The sequence below is a fragment of the Anser anser genome, assembly GCF_964211835.1.
Source record: "Anser anser genome assembly, chromosome: 4".
In the NCBI taxonomy this organism is placed as follows: domain Eukaryota; kingdom Metazoa; phylum Chordata; class Aves; order Anseriformes; family Anatidae; genus Anser; species Anser anser.
Genome location: NC_139724.1, coordinates 9409416 through 9432919, shown reverse-complemented (window position 1 = coordinate 9432919; position 23504 = coordinate 9409416). Strand labels below are relative to the sequence as shown.

Sequence of the window (23504 nt, the reverse complement as noted above, 5' to 3'; positions counted from 1 at the left end):
CAGAAATTCCCAAATGTAATCAGTGACAGATTTGGTTCCTGTCTGTGATGAATCAGTGGTTGTGTAGAGCTGTGGGAGGAACTTAAGCTATGCAGGGTAGAATCACTTAATGCTGTCGCTGGGGAAAAAAAAAAAAAAAAAAAAGCACATTGTAGTTTGAGCTCTCTCACTTCCCCACACTGTAACTACTCTGTCAGGTTAAATACTCACACAATGGCTGCAGCCTTCATGAAGAAAAATACATTAACTGTCCCCTACCTTCCATCCTAGTCTGCTACAAAAAGACTGCCCTTAAGTGTTGTCTTAATTTAGCTTTATTTTCAGCATTATATACTTCTACATTATACACTGAAAGTTTTTAACTCTCATTTGTATGAGTACAGGACATGTGCTTTGAAAACTGGAGATGTAAGCAGGCTGCAAATGAGATTGTGCTTTCTTCTGTGAGTAGTCCACGTCAATGTCATAGACTGGCACGGTATCTCGGGTCCCTTCACCTTCTGTCTTTCCCTACCCCAACATATGACAGTGTTTTTTTCCATTGTAACATATTTTAAGTCCAAACCCGGCAATCCTCCCATGTGTGTTTTAATTCTTTCTTCCCTGACCCCCTTCTGAAATCAAGAACTCCTTGGGGCAGCAACAATCTTCAGACTGGTGTGTTTTACAGCAGAGCACATGCTTGTTCTGCTTATTCTTCTCACTGAATGGGGCTGTGTCAGAAAGCAAAGGCTATCCCCAATAATAATATTTGCCTCAAAGGAGCTTGACCTTCTTTGTGATGTTTTTGGAAACAAAATGCAGGAATAAGCATTATGTCACAAATGAAGCAAGGAAAATAGGGTGGTTGTTTTCCTTAAACATGAACAGATCTTTGACACTGCTCAAATGTTTGTTTTACTGGGGGAGCCTGACTTTCCAGGAAGTTAGACATTTTCTTGACTTGTTTATTTTGGATTTTTCCATTTATTGATTGTAATCTAACTATCAAAATATAAAGCCAGACCTCTGAAATGGACAGTACCTGCTGTTCAAAAGATTTACAGCAACTCTTCCATTTAAGGTGAACTGAAACGTAAGAAGTGCCATTTCTGTTTCTAGTACTGTATATAGATGGCAGTGGAGTTGCTGAATTGGTGAAGCATGCAGCATCCTGTGGCTAGGGACCATACTTCAGTAGCTGTTCTCATAACTTTCAGTTTATTAATGTATGACTTAGCTGCATGTTGTAACGTAGGGCAAATATCAATGGAGCAAGGCTGATTTGTGTGGAAAATTATGCAAGAGAACACCCTGTTACTTTCCTGTTCCATATCGTAAGTAGTTCACTGCTAAGCCACTTTCAGCTTGGAAATGTGAATAATATAAAATATGTGCTGAGGAATATATTTGGTTAAAATACACCTTTCTCACATTGTAGCTGATTCTTTTGTGTCTGAAAGTCAATTAGCACAGGAGAAGAGGATGGGGAAGGAGTGCAGATTAATGAATGGAGTGGAACAGGTTACTTATTCTCTATAATACCCACAAGGTAAACTCAAGTGCACTTGAAAAATTGTGCTGGTGAAGTACGCCATGTGTAGTTCAGACTGTCAAATACCATGTTTTCTGTTGTCTTTTATATTGAGCTAGAGAATGAATTAAGTCCCAAGAATGCACTGGAAAAAATACGCTATGAAGGAGGTAAAAAGTGCCAGTAAAGGCTGGGGTGCTTTGTACTCTGCACAGTCATTTAAATGCAAGGGTGTGTGTTCATGTTCTGCTACATATACATGTGTGTGCCTATGTCTATATGTGTGTGCATATATATATGAATATCTACATGTGTCCACCTCTATGTGCATATATACACACATACCTTGGTATGTGTGTATGTATGTGTGTACATAACAACGACTAGTACAGACATTTTAAAATGGTAGGTGCAGGAGGTACCCTGGAAGGCAGGAGATGCCCTGGGAAGACTTGAATCTGGAGTTTTCCCTTCTTACCCATGCACAAACTTTCTCTCATCCTCTTCTCTTGTATGAAGAGAGGAATGTTTAATTTGAGCTAGTGAGGAAGGGGGGCGGGACAGGAGTCAGTGAAGGGAGTGCAAGAAAGAAGCTTGTAGGTGACAGGGTGGTATTCACCACTGACAGGTGAGGTGCAGGATTTGGGAAGGACCACCCTAACTCCAGGAGAATGTGGGACTCAGGATGTTTTTTTTTTTTTTTTTTTTTTTTTTTTTTAAGCAACGGAAGGAAAGAGGAAGATGGAGGGGGTTGTTGGTAGAACTTATTACTAGACCTGGAAGAACTAAAGCTTGGGGCAGGTTGGGAATGAGAGTCTCTGGAGGTATATTGCAGGGAACCCACACTATACATGGAAAAGTTGCTGTCCAAAGCATTAGCTTCCATGTGATCTAAAACAAAAAGCTTGTTCGGGTATTTCATGAGAAGATAAATTTGGAAATAAGGTTAAAAAAAAAAATTGTGGTGGCAAGGGCAGGATAACTTAACCTTTGCAACCTTGAGGGATCAAAAGCAGGATGTAAACACAGGATCTAAAACCACCTTATCTTGGTACAGAAAGTATGGTTTGTCTTCCTGGCCTTGGATAAAAAAGGCAAACTGTAGGAGGCCTGACAAGTTGTTCTTGCCACTGGGAATGGAAACAAGCCTGTGATGTCCTTTGGAACAACGAGCAATTTTCATTACGGATGCATGTCATGTGGGTCCATGCAGTTGCAAGTACATTGCTGAAAAGGTGATGAGTGGCAAGATGAAGGCAAAAGAGGAGGAAGCTGAGTAAGACTTTGATCTGTCTAACCTGATTATTGTTGACTAAGCCTGTTTTAGCTGAATCCTGGAATATCAGTATTAAAATACTGACCGTGTCAACTGCTGTTGTCTACTAGAATAGCAAAAAGCATTTGGAAATAAGCTGATCACCACAGTTCCCTGGAAATTATCTCTAGCAACAACTACCTAATGCACAAAAATTTAACGTCCTGTGCCAAGATAGTACAGTAGAAGCATTGTGATAATGTGCTGATTTCTCTTCCTGGAAAATGTAGCTTAGATCATTGAAATCAGTGGGACTGAAGGACACAGTTAAAAATAAATCACATGTTGCTGTCCTGAGTAGTGCTAGCTAGTCTTCAAATACATTCTTAGGGAATGTATTTGGAACTGTAGCACATCCTTCCATCGTGTGTTTGGCACACTGAGGTATTCAGCAGCCAAAATTCTGATGTGTTATGGCTGAGCAGCATACTGTCAACTATTGAAACTCAGCTTGAAGATACCACATGTTGATAATCACTGCTGTATGTCTGCAGTTCTATTATTTGCATAATATATTGCACAACCTATTGGCATGTTGAATGAACACAAGTGTCTGTAGAGACCAACAAATGGGAATACTTATTTGCTGAATTATGCCCCCCCCCCAAAAAAAAATAATAAAAAAAAGGATTAAGCCTTCTGTAGAGATCAGACTACTGCACTGAGAAAATCAAAGTCCACGTACATGATCTAAACCATGTTTGACATGTCAGACTTTGGTTTCACCAGGAGACTTGCTATGGTATGTTTTTAAAACCCACAAGTGTAAATTAGAACAAGCTAATTTTATAATTATTCCCAACAGACACGCAAGTAATTTAGTCTCAAACATGTTTATTTTATAAAGACACAATCATTCAAAAAAGAAGTACTGAGAAACCACAAGTGGTTTGAGCAATAGAGGCTTAGAGCTTTTGCAAACATGCACGTGTTTAAAATGTGGTAGTATTTGTTTAAAAGCCATGGAGTGCTCTGTCTGTCTTTTGTGGCTTTCTGACTGTCCTTAAGAGAGACTAAGGAACCGGGGGCTGAGGGGGTTGTTTTGGTGGTGGTATTAGTCATTAATATAGCTTAATTTCCAGAAGAAAAAAAAACAAAAACAAAAAACAAAACTCAGTTGTTCAGACTTAAGGAATTCAGAACAAAATCATATTTGATTAAGATGCTGCTGGAGGATAGACTGCTCCTGAGAAAGGGATTTCTTGTTTTAATGCTGATGGATTGCTTGTTCTGAAGGGACAGGAATACCACTTGAACATTTTTTTTTTCCCTTTTTCTCTCCAGTTTCAATGGCTTGAGCAAGTGACTGCTGTCAGAATGCAGAAAGGGCACCATGTACAAATAAGTCAAAATGAAGTTCGTAATATTAGCCTGTATGTAAATCTGTAAAGATGTTTAGAAATTATACAGAAAGTTTGTTTTTAATGACCAGATTCACACGTTTGGTGACTCACACCAGTTCTTTGACAGGTATTTTGGCATGGCTTGAGAGGAAACAAATATTTGACAATGACAATGCCCTGCAGCCCTTGGGTGTTTCTTATACAAGGTATAATATGGTGTTGCCTTTTTAAAATAGTACTAGCAATATCAATACAACTTACAGATAGCAAACATATCCCAAAAGCATTGGCGGAGAACAGTAAGCTTTTATTGGCTAATTAGTATTTACTTCTTTAACTAGCAAAAATTAAACAAATAGTATGAGTGTTTGGCTGTAATGAGTCCTGAATGGTGAACTTCAGCCTGCTTCAATTCTTTAAGGTACTCGTTAAATAAATCTGTGTTCATCTTTTTGTATTACTCTGTTTCCTGATTTTGAGACAAGTATCAACTTTGGGGAGGAAAAAGCTGATTTTGGTGTGGTTATTCTCTAGTTTGCAGCTAATTTCTGTAGTGCAGATACAAAACCTTTCCTAAATGCTTTGTGAGACGTTTAAGTACAGCTAGGAAACAACCAGACTTTTTGCATTCCCTGGGTTGATTTTTTTAGGATCAAATAACTAATCCTTCATCAGGCAGTGCATCATGTTTTAGATTCAAGTGCCTTACTTTGTACAATTCTGGAATAAGTTATTCAGCCATATTTGAAATCTAATGCATCTGGTGTAAATACTTAAATCTTTATTTCTAGATGTTTTTCAAAAGGTCTTGTAGAATTAAACACTAATTTTTCAATAGAGGTAGTGGGATTTAGGACTATAACTGCATATGAACTTTTAAAATTTCAATTCCTGCTCAAAACAGGATATTATAGTTGGGAAGCCAAGGTAACTTAAATTACAAAGCAAAAACAAACAAAAACCCAAACTGTATTAAGTGCTGTGTGTGCTTTTTTTAAGATACCAGACCTTATGGCAATTTCCTTAATTTCTGGTATAAAGTGATCACGAATCTTTTGGGAATGAATGAGTTTCTTAAGTTCACATTTATATTCTAGTCTTTCAGTCTGGAGAACTCACACTGACTTACAGTATTTTTAGGCTTTGTAGACTATTGTAAAATGCAGTTAGATTTTTTCACTGAGTTCTAGATAACTTTCTTAACATTATCATCACTTTTTTTTTTTTTTTTGTAAAAATAAATAAATAAATAAAATACCGGATTTATAGCTTCAGTGAAAAATTTTAACTTTTTGATTTTTGATTTTTAACTTTCTTATTAAGTGAAGAAATATTTCCCCAATGGGAATAATGTAGTGGGTTAAGAAGAGAAATTATTTTAAGTATTCAAGTCAGGCTTCTGCATGGAGTTATTTTGTACTGATCTACAACATTCACATTTTAATACTGGCAGTTGAGTTTCCAGCATAGTCTAAAATGTGATTCCAAACCTTAGTCTTTAGACAGAAGTACGAGTCATCGCTCTTACTGTTCTCTGCTCTAATAGGTATGCCTTCATATTTACATTTCCCATCAGCAAATGTGTGTTTTAAATTGTGGAGTGCAGGTTTCGAGTTTGCCTCTTAAGTTTGAGAACTGCCTGCAGCAGGGGCTTACACGTGCCACATCCTCACCAAGGTCAGCAGAAAGACACCCTCTGATGGCAGTGGGTGGCTGAGCACCATTGCTGGAATTCTCCTTTATTGTGTTATTTTTCTGTTAGTTTAGATGGTTACATGCTATGAGCATAATGTTGCAGTTTCAGTTCCTAAAGGTCTGCCTTTCAGCCTTTGCAACAAGATGTATGAGGTGTAGTTTCAGTGAAGTTTTAGAAAGTAAATGCAGTTTCACCACTTTTCTCTGAAAAAGAATGTTACTGATAACTGGACATCAAAATCCTCAATTGCCTTCATCTTCAAATTGGTATTTTGCTTTAAATAGTTATCCAAGTATTTGTACATGCTTTCTGTAATTTTAATGCTAAAATATTTATGCATGTAATGTTCTGTATGTTACCTGCAGAGTGTGCCTTCCTATTTTATTTGGATTTCATTTTTTTATGCCTCTAAGCTGCCTAGGAGTTTTTGTGTTTAGGTGTTGAGCTTACATTTTTTGAATATTGACTTTGATAAATGGGAATTAATGTTCCGTATAGTCTTTATAGCCTTTATTATATCTGCCTACCTTAACAAGTAATTCCTACTTTTTTGACTTGAATGGTTTTTTGGCTGCATTTAGCCACTTATGTTTATTATAAATGTCATCATTTGCAATAAAAATTTTAATATGATGATTATTGCAAGGGCACAACAACAGTGTCATCTGTTTTGTCAATGGTGAAAGAAACTGCTTGTAGCCTCAAGGCAGCAGCAGTGATGCAAATCTCAAAACAAAGCCTTACATTTTTAAAACAGCAGCAAACAAACAAAGCCTATGGATACAGTTATTCAGCGTGTATTTCTAGTGTTCATAGGCATATGAAGAATTACACTAAATGCTACTGCTACAAAGGAAAAGAAGGAAGGACCTTAACAAACGTGGTACCATGCAGAGAGAGCCTCTGGGCCATTTCTCACTTCCTTTTAGTTTCATACAGCTGCTAAGTGTGGGAATTCTGGTTCCCTTTTTGCATGACCATCGTTTGGTGCTTTTAAAATGTTTTCACAAATGTAAATACTGTCAGTAAGACTTTGTGTATAAAGACCACCTAGAGAACATCTTTTATGAGGGTCATAACGTTGGCTGTCAGAGAATAAATTTGTTGATGGCTGAAAGGAGAGGAAAAAAATCAAACCACCAGCCATTCCTATGACAATTTCTAGCTCTGATAATAAAAAGATACACAAAAAAATGCACTCTCTGGATCTTAGGACAAAATAAAAAAAACATTAGGCAATTGGAGGTGGCAGAAACAGAGACCTAGGAAGCTGTTTCCATACTGCTATGAATTATGAAATTATATGTGGATTTTAAACGCTTATAAAGCTGCAAATAAATTTTCAAAAAACTCTGAAATCCATTAAGTTTATTTTTAAAGGTTTTTCTTCCAGTTGCATTTAACCGTATTTGTAGATGTCACATTCGTATAAAGTTCAGTAGTGCAAAGGAAATTCTTAGTAAAGACACCATCTGAATGTATACTCAAAGAACTTCCTATTCAATTTTCTTCCATTAGTCTATAGTCTATGTGCAGTTAAAAGCTACAATTAAAATGTCATCTGAGATAGGTGAGCATTGAGCTTGTTCGAGGCTTTGAGATTTGTGACCAACAGATTTAAAAAAAAAAAAAAGAAAAAAAGAAAAAAGAGAGAGGGAGAGAAAAGGATTATACAGTACTTCAAACATGATGCATGCTCCTATTTGGCTGCCAAAATTACCCTTGAAATCCTTATTTAAAATGATAGAGATTTACGGCACTTGTGTGTGCAGTGGACGAAGGGAAATGAAATTGTAATTGCAAACACTCATCAAAAGCTCCAGCTTTCAGTTAGCTTCAGTTAAAGCACGGTTTATTATGAAGTGACACAGTGAAGTTGGCAGGATTTTGTCAAGTCTAAGCTGGAGCTGAATGAGCTACAGGTAGGAGGTTAAAAGCCCAATCCACACACCACTGAAGTCAATTGGAAATTTCCCATTGGCTCAAAGACTTTAACGCTAGCCAAAAGATGTTAATCGTGTAATGTCAAAATGTTTTTAATTTTTCAGTTATTATTATCCAGGACTGAAAAGAGCCTGGCTCCATCTTGAAAACTGGAACACAAGAACCTCCCCCTGAACACCAGGCAGTACTTCTGTGCTGTGCGGGTGACGGAGCACTGGCAAGGGTTGCCCCAAGAGCTTTTGGTGTCTCCCTCCTTGGAGGTCTTAAAAAGCCTCCTGGATGTGGTCCTGGGCAGCCTGCTCTGGGTGGCTCTACTTAAGCAGGGGGTTTGGACCAGAGGGCAACCTTAACCATTCTGTGAATATTATAGCTGAAAATCCCACTTTCACACATGGAATTGATTGTGTTGATCCCAGGTATTGGTAACTGAACATTTGGTGGTAAAAAGAGTTGAGCAGCATCTGTACACTTAGTCTATGTCATCAGTATTTGTCAATACATCTGTGCCCAGCCACATGGCCACAAGCAACATGAATTTGAACCAGGGCAGATATAAGAATTGATTCACATTTTTGTCGGCTTTTCCAGATCACACAATGAGGTATTTATAGCAGCCTTGTACCAGCTGCAGGAAGAAGGATGATACCTGATCTGGCATAAACTCTACCAAGATAAAATTACTTTTTCAAAATTTTTAAAATGTGTTTGTAGCATCCGAATGACTTTGCACCAGTTCTGCTTTCCTGTATTATGAGGCTTCCCTACCATTGTAGGGTACTGGGCAACAGGAAACTGCAATTAGCATTTCAGTGAACCACAGCTTATGATTATTATTATTACAGACTAAATATTAATTTGATAAATATTAAATATTTGAACAGTATTGAAGTAAATCAGACTTATCTGACAGCTAGTAGTTGTCGGAGTACAGTTTTGAATATTTTCCTCTTGTTGCAGGAAGGATTGTTATGCTCACTTCTTAATGATGGGCAGTTTTCTTTTCTCCCTTCTCACAACCTCTCCTACAACACCAAACTTGTCCTCTTACTTGTCATGTCTATTTGTGATTTAATCATTTCTCATAGACAGAAGTTACAGTATAAGCTAAAATGACACTGTATTTAAATGGGAATTGATCAGCATTCTGTGGCATGATCTGTTATTTTTATATATATTTTATATATTTATTTTATATATTTATTAATATAACTGGTGTCATGGTATAATGCAACTCAGACTATGGAACTTGTAGCTGAGCACAGTGAAAGACAAATGTCTTAGTGTATAATTGGACAGGGAGTACTGAACTTAATGAAGTACATGTTTGTGGAATTGCGTCCTCAAAACAGATGTTGATGCAGTAATATTGCACATTAGGAAATGCAATTAACAAAGGGTTAAAAGTTTTCTCTTTGCTTTCATTTCATATTTTAATATTAGTGTTTTCAAATTTCAGTAAGTTTGTGGGCTGCTTGTAGTAGAAGTGGGATTGGTGAAGTTTGTTGAAGTGGAATGCAGAATGATTAAAACAGTTCAGCTCTAAGAAAAAAGGTGATCACCTGAGAAATATGTTGGAATTAGTAATTTGGGGAGAAAGAGTAAAATTGAGAGGAGAAAATAATTGTCATGTTTCAATCACGTGCATATGTACACACATTTCTTCCATGTATAATCACATTACAGTCCAGGGTACAGTGAACAGAGAAAAGCCTAAGCAGATTTTAGTAAGTGATCCCTTCGACGTGAGATGTGGAAAGTGGAAAGCTCTGGTGAAATGCCAGTCTGTTTTATTTGTCCTAGAGATAAAACAGCGCTTTCACATCCCAGTTTTATAACATGCTATCAATAAATACATGGGAAGCAAGCTCTCCATACAGGCTGCAGCAGTGTCAAGAATTTCAGAGTGTAGTCTTGGTTTGACTCTGAACTTGAAGCCCTTGATCAGATAACAGTCTGATAACAGCCATCATTTATATTTACAAATTTGGCAACACCAAATAATCACCAGTGACAATTTTCATCAAAGAAATACAGGCCAAGCATGTAGATTTAAAACATGCATGTAGAGCATATTTGTCTACTTGGGACCCTTTTATTCATGCAGTTAACTACTCATGAAGTGTTTTGCATAACTGTTTTTTACAGCTTTACTGACTGTTGTCCATAAACAGGAGTCAGATTATAGGAGAGGATTTTGCAGGCTCTATTGACAGTATGACCACAAGTAGGCAACATCAGTGTTCGAGCAGGGGAATTTGATGGATAAGATAAACCCTGTATAAACTAACAAGCATATCCCTTGGCTGAATGGAAGAAGAGGACGGCTGTAAGGTCACGTTAAAGTTCTGAATTGTTTAGGAAATCTTATGTCTTCCAGCTGGGAAACATCACACAGACAGTTCAGAATATACCAAAGTTTGTGTTTAACAGAAACACAGAGAGTCAACCTAGGTAATTTTATCTGCCGTGTTCCCTTGAGCCAGTTCTTTGGAAAGGAGAGTAAGATCTCTCATTAGTCATTGTTGCCTCTTGTGAGCTATTAATTTATTATGCTCTTTTATGTCTGTATGTATTTTTGTAAATAGTGCTTAGATTAAAGTTAAGTGTATGTATTTGTAAAACCAGATGGATTGGACTTTCAGGGAAAGTCGAGCTTTCTGCCTCTTCGTAAGGCTGGTACCATTCATACTTGTGTAAAACATCTCCCCTTCCCTGCCGTCTGTGACAGTTTGGTAGACTTAGAAACAAGACTAATAGCTGATGATAAGAGCAAGCTGCAGAAACTCGGATTCCATTTTTTCTCATTTTTATTAACAAAGCAACAGCCCGTGTCTGCTGGATACCTTCAGTAGCTTGGTAGAACTTCATATACCTCCCTCTGTACTTGCCAAGGGCTTTTGAGGGCGCTGACGTGGTGTGTTGTGTCCTGGAGCTGTGTGTACACGGCCATGGAGTGGTCAGGGAGAGGTGTGTGAGAACTCCTGGCAGACCTTTCAAGGTAACGTGTACATTTAGCATTGTTGCCTTATTAAATGAGCTTCCAGCTTTTGATCCCAACAGAGAGGGTCTTTGTGTTGATGTGGACAGGAACCTGGGAAACAGGTAATCAGGTTCTCAGACTGGTGGAGTCGTGTCCTCATTTTAGCGAGCTGAGCTGGGGTGCAGGAGCAGGCACTGCCCGAGCAGTAGGGGCACTCAGCTTCTGGAAAGCCACAGGCTAGATACGTTTAGAAGTGTCAGATGTGCTTTTCATTTGATTTGGTTTAGATGGATCAAATATGTTCTCTTCCTGCTGTGGTTTGTCTAGGAGGACTGTACTTGAAGGTCTGATTTCGCTGTGGGCACATGGGCAGTTTTACTCTTTTTGAAGTCTTGGGTTCAGTCAAAAATGGGGGGGAGAGACGAAGGGGAAATGCCAGGAAATCTCACTGTGGATTCTGGTACTTTTCAGTGGCTCCAGGCAAGCAAGGTGATGACATGAAATTAGGATGCATATTTAAGTTAGTGTTTTGGCTAGGCTAACAAGGCAAAGATAGTAATTAGATAAACTTCTGTTTTAATTTCTCTTTTAGTTTCTCATTAGGTTTTGCCTTCAGGTATAGCCAGCTGCGGCATAACTTTACACTTTATCACGTTGAAAAGGGGATGTTGTAATTTGGATGCAGTCTTTGGCAAGATTAGCCTTCCCGGAGAAAAGGCTCTCCGGGAAGGATGGGTCCTGCAAGAAGGAACTCCAGAAGTGAACAGACCTGTAGAAAACTTGTCCTGGTAATACAGCGTTATCCCTTGTATGCAGTCTCTGGAATCCTGACTGTAGTCTGAGTTAAGCTTTTCTTTGGCCATTAACTTTTTCCCTCTAGATGTTGTTTTGCCAGCATTTTGCCTGACAAGGAGGGACAACAGAGGTGTCACAGCTTAGCGGTGTCCTGGCGATTTCTGTGGCGGTTCTGTAAGCAGAAGGATGAAAACTTCTGAGAAAGAAGATGAAGCTTTGAGAAAGCATAGTTGGAGCTGAAAAGGGGGCTTGAAGCACACACAAAGGTGCTCTGGCATTACCAGAAGGTGTTGGATGGGTGACCTTCACTGAACTGCCATTGCAGCAGCTGGGGTTCCCTTCTGTTCCATAAGGTAATGAGTTACACGAAGGGTTTTTTACCCTTTCTTAATTAAAATAAAGGCTCATTTGAGGGCTAGTTGCAATATTGCTACTAAGGCCTCTTTACCCATTGCTCTTCTCACTTCTGAATGGCTTTTTTTGGATGCCAAAAATGGATGACCCTGGTGCTTTCAGTGCAAGGTGAAGAAACTAAGCCCATTAGGCGCACAGTGGAGATGGTTATTTTCCCAGTTGTCCTCTCATTTGTGCTACCATGAGTGAGGCTCGTCTGTTGCCTCTCAGGTCCGTTGTCATTGAGGGGACCGGAGGCTGAAAGGTGACATCTGGAAACCTGTGAATCTTGTTCTATTTGCTCTGTCTGTGAGCATACGGCTTCACGGCCAGTGGTGGCTCCTGCTGCTGTTGGTCCAGCCGATCTTCTCTGGTGCCACACAAAGAGCTTTCCTGCCTGGAGCCGGTGAGGCTGCTGAGCTGAAACCGAAGAAATCTGAGAAGGAGAGACAGCCATCCTGCAAGTAACAGATGGGTACTGTTTTAAATACAGGGCAGAAAAATAATAATCATCAATTGCTAACTAACATGCAATGCTGGGATAGAAGGGAGATTTATTTATTTATTTATTTATTTATTTTTTTAAGGGGAGGGGGTGTCTGAAGGGAAAAGAGGTAGAAAGAGGGATGAAAAAGAGAAAAGTTGATTGGGGCTTTTTCCTATCCTACTTAATCACAGTCATATGTCAGGCTGCTTGAAATGGGAAGGGAGGGAGGGAGGGCTGCTGAAATCTGCAGCGTGCTGGAATTCAGCGAGTGCGCGGTACGGTGTGGTAACTCCCGCGGCTCAGAGCTGCCCTGATGAATGGAGCCTTTCCAGAGCTGCCAAGCCTGAAGCGAATGTGGTCAGGGATTTATTACGAAATGTACCAAGCCTTGGCATGGGGCTAATTGCGTATAACAAGGAGCGTGCTGGAAACTCAGACCTGAAAGGTGACAAATGCAGAAAATATTCTATATCTGATGCTGGTGAAAGAGGTTTTGTGTAAGGGAATGTCTGTATGTCTGTGCTTTTTGCTAATGAGCTCCCAAACATAACTGTATTTTCTTGTTACTAGCTTGGTTAAGATAAATGTAGATTTCTTGCTTTGGATATTTATTTCAGAGCCAGCGAAGAAAAAGTAGCCACTATACAGCTGCCGTGCTAACTGAAGTTCTCAAAACAAATGGGTGGGATTTGTTTTCAAAGCATCTGATGTACACATCCAAGGAGATGGTAGAAAGTTTTGTAGCTGGATAGCAACAAAATACTGAAGGTGAGAGTTTGATTATAAAGTTTCCAGAGACAGCCAAAGTGTGAAGCATTGGTCTTGGAGATAATGTTATGTTCAGTATGTTCAGGGGTCGGGGACCAAATCGTATAGCATGACTGGTTTTAAAGTTTGTTAGATCTAAAGCATCTGCATCCCTGAATGCCTAATGTATAGACCTATGCCATGGTGGCATTTAATCCAGTGGAAAACATCTTGCTCCTTTTTAAGGCTTCTTCCTGTTCTAGGTTTCTACAATAGCTATATTCTTAAATCTTGTAGTGGTCTTTGGCATGAGGTATAATTAAGCTTTCTGGCCATGCCAAGAAAAAGAATACTGCTAGTGTCATTGATAGCTATCGGAGTGTCCAAATGGGTATTGTCAAAAATCAGAGGTGCTTCAAGGAAGGGTGAATTGCCTAGATTGTATGATAGTCAGTTAAGTTTTGTATCCATCCAAAAAAGCAATGTGGTGTTTAAAACCAAACAAAAACCAAACACTAAAATTTTATGCTAATATTGTTTCTTGTTGAATTGGCAGCACCTTTTTTAAAGGAAAGCTGCTTTCAAGATGGTATTTCAGCCAGTAGACAAATGTCAATCTTCTTTTTAGGACATCTATTCATAGGCATGTCTAAAAATCTTCATTATCTAAACGATAGGCTCTGAAAGCAGGTTAGCTCATCTGAGCCTCTTCTGGTGGTGCAAGATCTGCTGTGCAGTGAACTATCAGGAAGCTACCTGTGTAGAGCTGCAATCATCTCAATTTAGCTGTGCCCAATGATGTGCATCAGTTTGAGACTGTAACCACTGCCGTGGTGTTGGTTTGTGGAACTGCTCTGAACCTTGGAAGTCTGTGCCAGTTGAGTCCTGTCAAGTTTACCTTAGCTTTTTCTACCCGCAATAGTCTTTATTGTATTAGGCTCTTGCCAGTGGCATGAGGGAGGAAGCAATGAGAATCCAACAAAGTAAAACAGAGCTCCTTAGTCTCTACAATCCTCCAAAGGTGTCAAAGTCCCTTTTCTTCACTGTTTTTTTGAAATAACTTTCTACTCAGAGCTCAGTTTTTCAGTGTCAGTATTGAGAGGTTGCATTGTCCTGGTTGATGGGGGGTGGGAAAGCAAGTGTTTTTTTGAAAGCTGTTCAGATCAATGCAACAAACAGTACCTCCTCACCTTGACACTGCTTCAGTCTTTGTATTCTGTCAGTACCTGTCTCCTCTGGTGCATGAAGAAAGCAGGTCCTGAGCTCCTGAAAATAACTGATTGCCCCCTATCTGCATCAAAATGTCCCTGATTTATCTCAATGGTACACTTCATGTTTTCAGAAGAACTAACGTTTTTTGTTTAATTCAAAAAGCCTGATTTAAAAAGAAAAAAAGTAGAAACAGGTTATGCAATTTTAACAATTTTCTACCCTTGTTTTCAGGGGAGTCCTTGGAGCAGGAGGGGAAAATGCATAGTAGGAAACATATTGGTCATTTGTGATTTGATAATAGCACATTTGATAGCACAACAGTGGCATGAATCTTCGGTAGTTCCACAGTCAACAAGTCAATCCTTCAGACAAATTGTATCAGTGTAGCAACTTACTATTCTGAATTCTAACATGTTAAGTGCAGAAAAGGAAAGATTTACAAATGAAACAACAACACAAAAGCACAAGAAGGCAGAAAATAAGCATGCTACACACATTCACTTCTGTTTTTCCAAAAACCTTTTATATGGTGTATACATCTAAGGCACTCGGTTCAAATGAGTGGATCATACTGTAGTAACATGCTGGTAATAATATAGTAAATGCTGAAACAAGCTTGATATGGTGTGTAGAATAAATGTTATAAGTTTGCCCCAGTACAGAGGTTTTTAAAATGAGGAATAGGTAATACCTATCAATGCTTTTAATTATTTAAACAAACAATCAAAAGCCCTGCTATTGGTATAAATCTAACAAAGTCATAGTTCCTCCCAAAAGCTATTCTTCCTGACCTTGGCAGCATTACACAGATTGCATTTTCATGAAGATAAGCAGTTCTTGAATCATTTCCTAAATCTGTGAAGTCCAAGCAGTACTTGTTTTCTATGGCATAGAACACATATATGCTCTATTTTACCTGCATTATGCACAAGAAATGTTTTAGGTGTTTTGTAGCATGCTAGAAATAAAATGGTTTTGATATCGAAACGGCGATGTAAGTTTTGTAAAGATGCAGCCAGTTAGATTTGATTATGTACAGAGTTGTATCTGAAAGACTGAGTAAGATAAAAAGGGGAAAGGAGCATAAAACAAGAGATTCACTCGATGTTTCTAGAGTGTTCATTGCTCCTTGGCAAAAGTACTTCAATTTATGCAAGTTACAGGAGTTTTTGTACCCATTATGGTGCCTAGATCATTAATAGCCTGATCCTCCTTCTGTTGAAGTTAGCAGGAAATTTCTGCTTGATTTTAATGGAGCTGAAGTAGGATGTAAGTGAGGGATCGTGCTGAAGGAAGAAAAACAAATGCTACCATAAATCAACTTTGTTTGCACAGACGTAATGGTTGCACAGCAGACAGTAAGGTTTTCTGATCTTGTCAGTGTTCCTTCTTGCTGCCTTTCTAGCGGGCCTTACCCTACCAGGTGAGAATGCCGAATCTTGCAGTCCTGCCATTCCCTAGATGAACGGATGAAATGGGATATCCTGCAGAAGACAAGCTGACATCTTCAAACTAATTTTTGATAAGTAGTAGCCAAGTTCATCCCTCTGTTTTCCTTTTTGCAGCGTAAGACCTGAATTTTAGAAGGATTCATAAAAGCCGCAGTTTTCTCTCTGAGGACATTCTCCAATTTTGAGTCTTCCGCTGAGGAAAGGGTTTTCTTCCTCAGTTCATGGTCCTAATAAGCATGTAAAAAGAAGCAATGCACAAGTAATGCTGTGACCCAAGCCAAAAATAATAATGAACAGGAGATTTGTCATGGACTAGCTATCAGAAGAGTAGTAATAGGTTTATTGCTTGCAGACAGTGTAAAATTTGAGAGATTCATCAAACAACTTTCCCACAGTGTTCTGGGACAGATGAATGTGCATGAGAAGCGTGTAAAGGTGCAGGTAAGGACTGCAGTGAGATGGAATGGGTGCGTGGGATAGATGGCTGTTGGGAGTCTGAGACAAAAGTAAGGGATATTTCTGTCCCAGCATTAGTTATGTGCCCATGTTAAGGAGCACTGAAAACTGAAACATTTAAATCCTTTTTTGGGATGTTACTGTTGCTTCAAGTTCATAGATAATATCAAGTATATACATGACACTCTGCACCAAAACCAGATATGCTGCCTCTGGCCCAAAAATATTATGAAGGATGTGATTATGAAGAAAGAATAGGTGACTACCTGACTCATTGTGCAGCTTTCTTTCTTTCTTTTTTTTTTTAAGATGCTTTTGCAAATATACTGATTATTGCTTCACAGTTTAAGAATCTTAAACGTGAATTTCAGATGAAAAGTTAGCAGTGTGTAATATGAGCAACACAAGGTAGTTCTTTGACACTGCATTAATGGACTAGGAGCATAAAAATAAACATTTAGTAAAGCTAAAAGCTCTGGAAAAGTGGTTTCTGTTACAGATACCTCTTAAGAAGCATTTTTTAATGTAAAATCAAATTACCGGTGTCATATGTGTGAATACTTAATTTAGTCAGGAATCGATCTATATGGGACCATGGCTAGAGTGGCCACATATGCTAGGCTTATATAGTGGTCAGGGAATGTGTTGGGTCTGTATGACTACCCATAAGATGTGGTGCTCACAGTGACTGTAAGATCGCAGGCTTCCAGTTAGGTTGACAGTAGCTGTTCAGGATGAGAGGCTGTCAGCTTGGGAAGTGCTGCTGGAGGAAGTTAAATCTAAATAGCCATGCAGATTTGTCCTATTCAAATATGTGGAGAGGGGGAAAAAGTTTTAAAATGAAAAGAAACAACAACAAACCACAAATGTATGCTGTGCTAGGACAGTGCTTGCAGAGGGACCTGATTTTATTTCTTGATGTTGGCAATAAAATCAGAAATTTATTTTCACGACTTTAGGAGGAGGCACTTGAAATAAATTTGACTTCTGCCACTTCAATAATTCTATAAAGTACACAAAACTAAGCAACAAAAGTCACGGAACATGGAATGTGGCGTTTGAGCAAAGATGCCACACACAAGAACTTCTCAGCTGTCCATCCCTTTACCAGAAGCCCACCTGTCTTCACGGGTTGCATATTCAGGAGCTTCAGAATGAGAGGGAAAGACAGAATTTCAGAGCTGAAAGCTGCTCTGAGACAGTGCCCTACCTCATGATGTGAAGGCTCTCTTACTACCAGGTATCCCATTCAACCTGCTTGTCTATGGGTTGTAACAGGTACCAAATTTAAAGAACATCTTTGGAAGTGTTGGCCAAAACAGCTTCCTTGCTCTGTGCATTGTGCACCAAGTGATGAGCAGAAGTGACAGCAGACCTGCTGGCGTAAGTCTTTCTGTCCTAATTAAATCTGCACATTTAGCTATCCTAGCTGAGTAAACAGCATTGTGGCAGGGCATGTGAAAACAAGGATTGTTTTCCTTTTTCATATTATTCATCATTTGTGCTGCCGTGCTGCTTTGAACTGCTGCCTGAGGACCTCCACCATGCCCTGGGTGCTTGTAAAACAATGCAAAATCATGGTCCCTGCCCCAGGAGTGCTGGTAGGAAGTGTACTTCTTCACTCTGTCTGCGGCGATGCCGGCAGTGATGTACAAGCATTCAAGTAAGTGCAGACTGCCAGTTTGTGCTTCGCACTGTTTTGCGAGGAAAAGCTGGGTGAAGTTCAATGACCCATATTAGAGTCAGATAAATACCAGCTAATTCATTACAAACATTACTCCAGCTAAAAATGGGGTTGTTGGCCAGTTTTGCCTGAGCGCCAGATGATGATGCTGTAACAAAAACTGCCCTGGCAGTGCAGTCGGGCTCAGATGCAATTAACCATTTCTGCCCGCTTTCTGCAGCCCTGACAAATAGGGCTGGGAGCGTGCAGCCCTGGTAATTTATTGCCAGCTGTTGGAGTGCAGCAGCTGCAGAGAATGGCAGGTTGTCACCACGGGGGCTTGTCGTGTGGGCTGCCGTGGTTGGGGCATGGCTCGGGGAGGTGGCTGGTGGGCAGAGCAGGGGTTAGAAATAACCTGCAGGTTGTGTTCTTTAGAGCCTTTATGTAAACACATCGGGAATGAAAACAACTTTTTTTTTTTTTTTTTTTTTCGGAGACCTGTACAGCATCCAACCATAACATTCCAGGCTGGGCTACGCGCTCCAGCGTAGAAAGGCACTACAGTATGGGAGATCAGGCCTGCGGGTCCAATTCAGTGCTTGCTTTGTGTACAGCTCCAGCATTTTACGTCAGCTGGACTGATGGTGTATTTTTGCACTGTGACCATAAAGGATGGAAAAAGAAGGAAAAAAAAAGGACAGTGATCATGGGGGGCAAAACAGCCGGTATAATAGCAGCGAACTGGAATAACAATATTTGTCTTTAATTTGAATGATGGGGCCTTGGGTGTAATAGAAAGTAGTAATAATACAAAAATTCTATGCTTTTGGGTTTTCAAAAAAGTGTCTTAAAATAGAAGTGTCTTAATCTGGAAAGAAGCAGTTTAATATTAACAGCCCGCCTTTGTTTTACTAAGACTGGCACTTTACTCATCTCTGCACTGACTGAGGAATTTGACCATAAATACATATACTGCTAGATAACTACATGAAAGTATATCATTTTGTGAAACTTAAAGTTTTTATCTATGCAGTTCTTAAATCAGGTGTAAAAATGGTTATACTTTTTGAGAAAGCAAAAAGTTTGAATTATATTTTTGAACAGAAGGGGTAAGGGTTGGTCTGTAGGGCTTGGCGGATGTTCGTTTCATCCTTATGGGTCAGCACCTCTGTAAATTCATGCCAGATGTATGGGGCTTAGTGCGGAAGTGCTGTCTGGTGCCGGGGCATGCTCTTGCTTTCAGGAAACCCTAATTATCAGCAAGGCAGAAGCCCACTACTCCTTACCTCACAAGGTGCTGATTCTTAGTGTGGTGCTAGATCAGGCCATGTAATCCTTTCACTGCTTGTTGTGCTTGTGTTTTTTTAAGACCCATGACTGCCCTAGCTAGACGTTGTCTCTGTCCTTCACCTTGCCTCTTTGGACCTAGAGAAGCTTGCTGATGGCCCCATTACACAGCTTTTTAAGACATTTGTGGCTGTGCATCTTACACTGATCCTGCTGGTGTCTTACATGGGTATAATTCCTTACACAAGAGCCCCACTGACCTGGAAAGACTCGGTGCAGGATAGATGACTACAGGCAAGGATCAACTTCTTGAAGATCGTCCCTTGGCTTAAGTAGTGTTTCATTGTCTTTGCTTTATTTTATTTTATTTACTTATTTATTTATTTTGTAGGGGATGGTGATGGACAGGAGGAAAAAGTAGAGTTCAGCTGCCTGTGAGTCTGGCCCTTTTCACAGGCATTGGGGTTGGAGGTGGATGCTCCTTACTGGTTTTATCCCAAAGAGAAAGGAATCTCAAGTACATCTAGCTGTGGTGGGCTTTGGCCGGTTCCTTCATCATAGTTACAACCTAAGGGGCACATTCACAGAATGATTGAGGTTGGAAGGGACATCTGGAGGTCTTCTGGTCCAACCCCCTGTTCAAGCAGGGACACCGCCAGCAGGCTGGACAGGACCATGTCCATGTGCTTTGTCCCCTGCTCAGTCAAGAGGGACAGAAGGGTTTACCCCTGCTGGGCAGCTGGAAACAAAGGCAACCTTCAAGGTGGACAAATGTATTTTTGAAGGGGAAAAAAAATAGAAGTGTGAGGAGCCATGTCTTAAGCTCTGTATTTTCATAGGCTGGGGGAAGGTAGAGAGTGAGGACCCACAGTGGGCTTCATGCAGGAGAAGCTGAAGGGCTCACCTGGGTAGAGAGCCGGAATGGTGGAGGTGGGGGATGCTCTGCAGAGCTGTTCTGCCCCACAATGACTGAAGTCCCTTGCATTTCTGCCTGTGTATGTAGCTTAATTGTTAGTGTAACTTCCTGAAGCATCCCTTCTAATACCTGTCCTAATGCTGCAGTAATCATAATAAGTTGTAGTATGTTTTGCAGAAGGTTAAGTAGTGAGGTTAGGGAAGAAAGAGCAAAACCATTCTTCTCTTTTCCACCCACCTCACCCCCTTGAGCAAAAATAAGTAAATAATGCTGATAGTTTAATAGAAAAAAAAATCATGTTCCATTTAGTGTGTGAATGCTAAATGGAGGCTGTTATGTGGAATTGTGACTTGCTAACTGTGTACACAAATTAGGTGGGAAATGAGCTGTGATGTGCAGCCTTTATTTCAAAACGTTCATAGAATGTGACTGGTGACATTATTGGGTACTTGAACTATTTTACTTTGTTTTAAGAAACATTAGCTGTTAATAAGTCCCATTTTCTGTCCCCATTTTCTTTTCTAAGCAGATACTAATGTATTGGTTTTGCTCATGTTTGAGGAAAGCAAAGTTTCAGCTGCCATAACTACGTTAAGTCTGCAGCTCAGGAGTGCTGCTATTGGCACATGTTCTCAAAAGCTTATTAAGAGAAGAGTTTGCTAGAATCATTAGGTTTAATGAATAAAATCTTCATGGGATTTTGTGCAATTGGTAGATTGTCAAGATCTATATGTAATCTTTGAGAGATGTGAGAAACAGATTGTATGGCCTCAAATCAGAGCCACTCTTACAGAATTAGTTTGCTTTTCCTCCAGAGATTAACACTTAGCAATTCTGGGCTAAATTTCAAGAACGAACTCTAACCTGTGCATTTTCCCTTTGCTTGTTTTTCTTAACCTGAAAACAGTCTTATGAGTGTTTGCGGTAAAATGCCAGAAAAAATAAAATAAAATTAAATAATCTATTTTCAAGCTTTAGGAACTACTCTTTTCAGTTTGATTTAAGAAAAAAATCCAAAAATGCCTCCTATATTCAGGAGGCATTTGAAGGCATGCTCAAGTTCAACTGGTGCACCATCAGACTTGCATAGGTAGTCTCTGCTTTAGTTTCACATCCCTGTAGAAGTGTCCCTGCCCTCCCTGATAAGTTTTTGTTCATACGTAGCACTCGTGGAACCTGTTCCTGAGTTAGCAGATGTGCTTCTGTTTACTATATAGCGTGGGATAGCTCCCATAGCTGCTCTTCTTTGTGCAGGAAGAAGACTTTGTCCTAGCACAAGTAATTCACGTTTACCACCCAAGCGCCTATCATTTCTTCCAAGGTATCAAGGATAAAACTAGTAGACGAACGAATGTCGCCTTTATTCTAAACCACATACGTTTTTACAGAAATGGTGTTGATATAACCATGTGTAATATCTGTACACATTTAAAATCTGTTAACTGCAATATAAGGGAAGCTTCAGAAAGTGCATGTCAAGATGCTGCAATGCTGAAGCTTGAATATATCAACCTGCGGGGTAGCAGGATTGCAGCTGAGTGGGTTCCAGCATGAGATGGCATTCTGTGCATGTGCATTTTAATATGAATATTGTTGGCGGCTCTGGCTGCTTATAATAGGCCCTGAAATGCTTGTGGGGGGGAAAAAAAGAGACTTGCTCTGTTAAAACTGCAGGAATATGTCCTAGGCCTAAGGTCATGATAGGCTGGGCCGGGTGCCAACCTCAGTGCCAGGGAAAGGGACAGCAAAGTTACCAGGGGCTGTCCCAGGGCACAGGGACCAGGCCTGGATGCTCGGTGGATCATTGTCCTACAGCCTGTTTCAGCACACTCCTGTTGGAGTTTTGATGCAGGTTTAGATTGCTTTTTTGGTAAGAGTAGTAGCAAAGTAATTGCAAACATGCCAGTTGGCTGTACTTTTTATACAGTTGCCCTCGATTCCCATCCTTCTGTCTCGACTGTTCAGGTGATGCATACAGTTTGTGTCTGATTTGAAGAAGCCTATCAAGTGTGTTGAGATGCTGATTGTGCTGAGAAAAGGCAAATGTCTTAACAGTCTGTCACCACACAACGGGTAAGGAATACAGAAAACATACATACGGACTGTCAGCTGAATTATTTTGGTTGTTATTTATTAAGATACTCTTGTGGCTGTGAAGATATGCAGCTTCCTTTTCATGAGTGTCTTCTATCCTGCTTGTTTTACGGTAGATTTTTTGAGATATGGTTGTTCTTTCATCAGCCTCAAGTGTGTGTTTTTCAGCGTTGCACAATCTTCTAGTGCATAAGAACTTGACTAGACAATCATGGTATAAGCTACCGTGAACCTCGTTTTTCTGTTTTTTTTTTTGCCCTCCGAGGCAGAACTCAGTTTCTGATGGTCCTGTACGTCCTGGATAAATAAGCAAGGAGAACATTGGATGTTTTCACTTCAGTGGGTAGTTTTGTTTTTAATCGACTTCATATGAAGTAGGTTCTTTATTTCTGCACAGTTTCAAAACAAAGTAAACTCCCAGAAGTATAATACATCTTCGAAGGAAAACTCTATAGAACAAATTGATGTTCATATCTATGCTTTCTAAATACCTACATCCCAGTTTTTTTTTTTTTTTTTTTTCATCTCAGACTGAAAGCTGGAATTGGGCAACAAATAAAGAGCTCTTACCTTGGTCTCGCCTGCCTTTTAGCTGATCTTTGTTCTTGACTGAAATCCCAGAACTGCCAAAGCTATGTCACATTGTCAAATAACAGCACAATAGTTGGTTATGGTATTTTAGTGTTAATTTAGATTTTGCCTTTGAAAATAAAAGCTATAAATGAAATTTGCATTTGAAGAATGCTCTTCTTTTTCTTTTTTTTTTTTTTTTCCCTGAGGCACCAACTGTTGAAATGGCTGTATATAGACATTATCATGAAGTTGGATATATTTAAAGAATTACACAAATGGAAAAAGATACTTTGCTAAAGCTTTCAGGAGACTGTGGAATTGAAACCTTTGCAAATTGTAGTTTACCTGAACTGATTGTCTTAGCTATTGTGTTGATTATTTTTTTAAAATCCAGAGGAAGTCTAAGTTAAAACCAAGCCAAATTAATATTAGTTGTCTGAAATCTTTCCTAACTGCAAGATTTCTAATCTGATGGACTTGGAAAACATTTGTGTGGCTCATTCTCCGTTGACTCAGTAATACATATGTGCATGTTAGCTGGTTTTAGCAACATTTTTCCTTTTGGCAATGAGAATGATTCAGAAGAAATGTTTGATAAAACTGTGAGCAACTGTAAAAGCTTAATTGGACTCAAAACTA

The 23504-nt window shown here is 39.5% G+C and overlaps 1 protein-coding gene across 9 annotated transcripts in view; it reads left to right on the top strand.

Moving 5' to 3' along the window:
* Window positions 1-23504, top strand: part of BMPR1B (bone morphogenetic protein receptor type 1B) — a 265345-nt gene that overhangs the window by 63563 nt on the left and 178278 nt on the right. The window contains exons 1-3 of one of the 9 annotated variants that reach the window (XM_083834575.1): window positions 10875-10913; window positions 11384-11579; window positions 11672-12454. The exons of the other annotated variants lie outside the window; for them this stretch is intronic. The gene's annotated coding sequence lies outside the window, so the exon portion shown is untranslated. Of the gene's footprint in view, window positions 1-10874; window positions 10914-11383; window positions 11580-11671; window positions 12455-23504 lie in introns of those variants that run through there. 9 annotated transcript variants of the gene reach the window in all.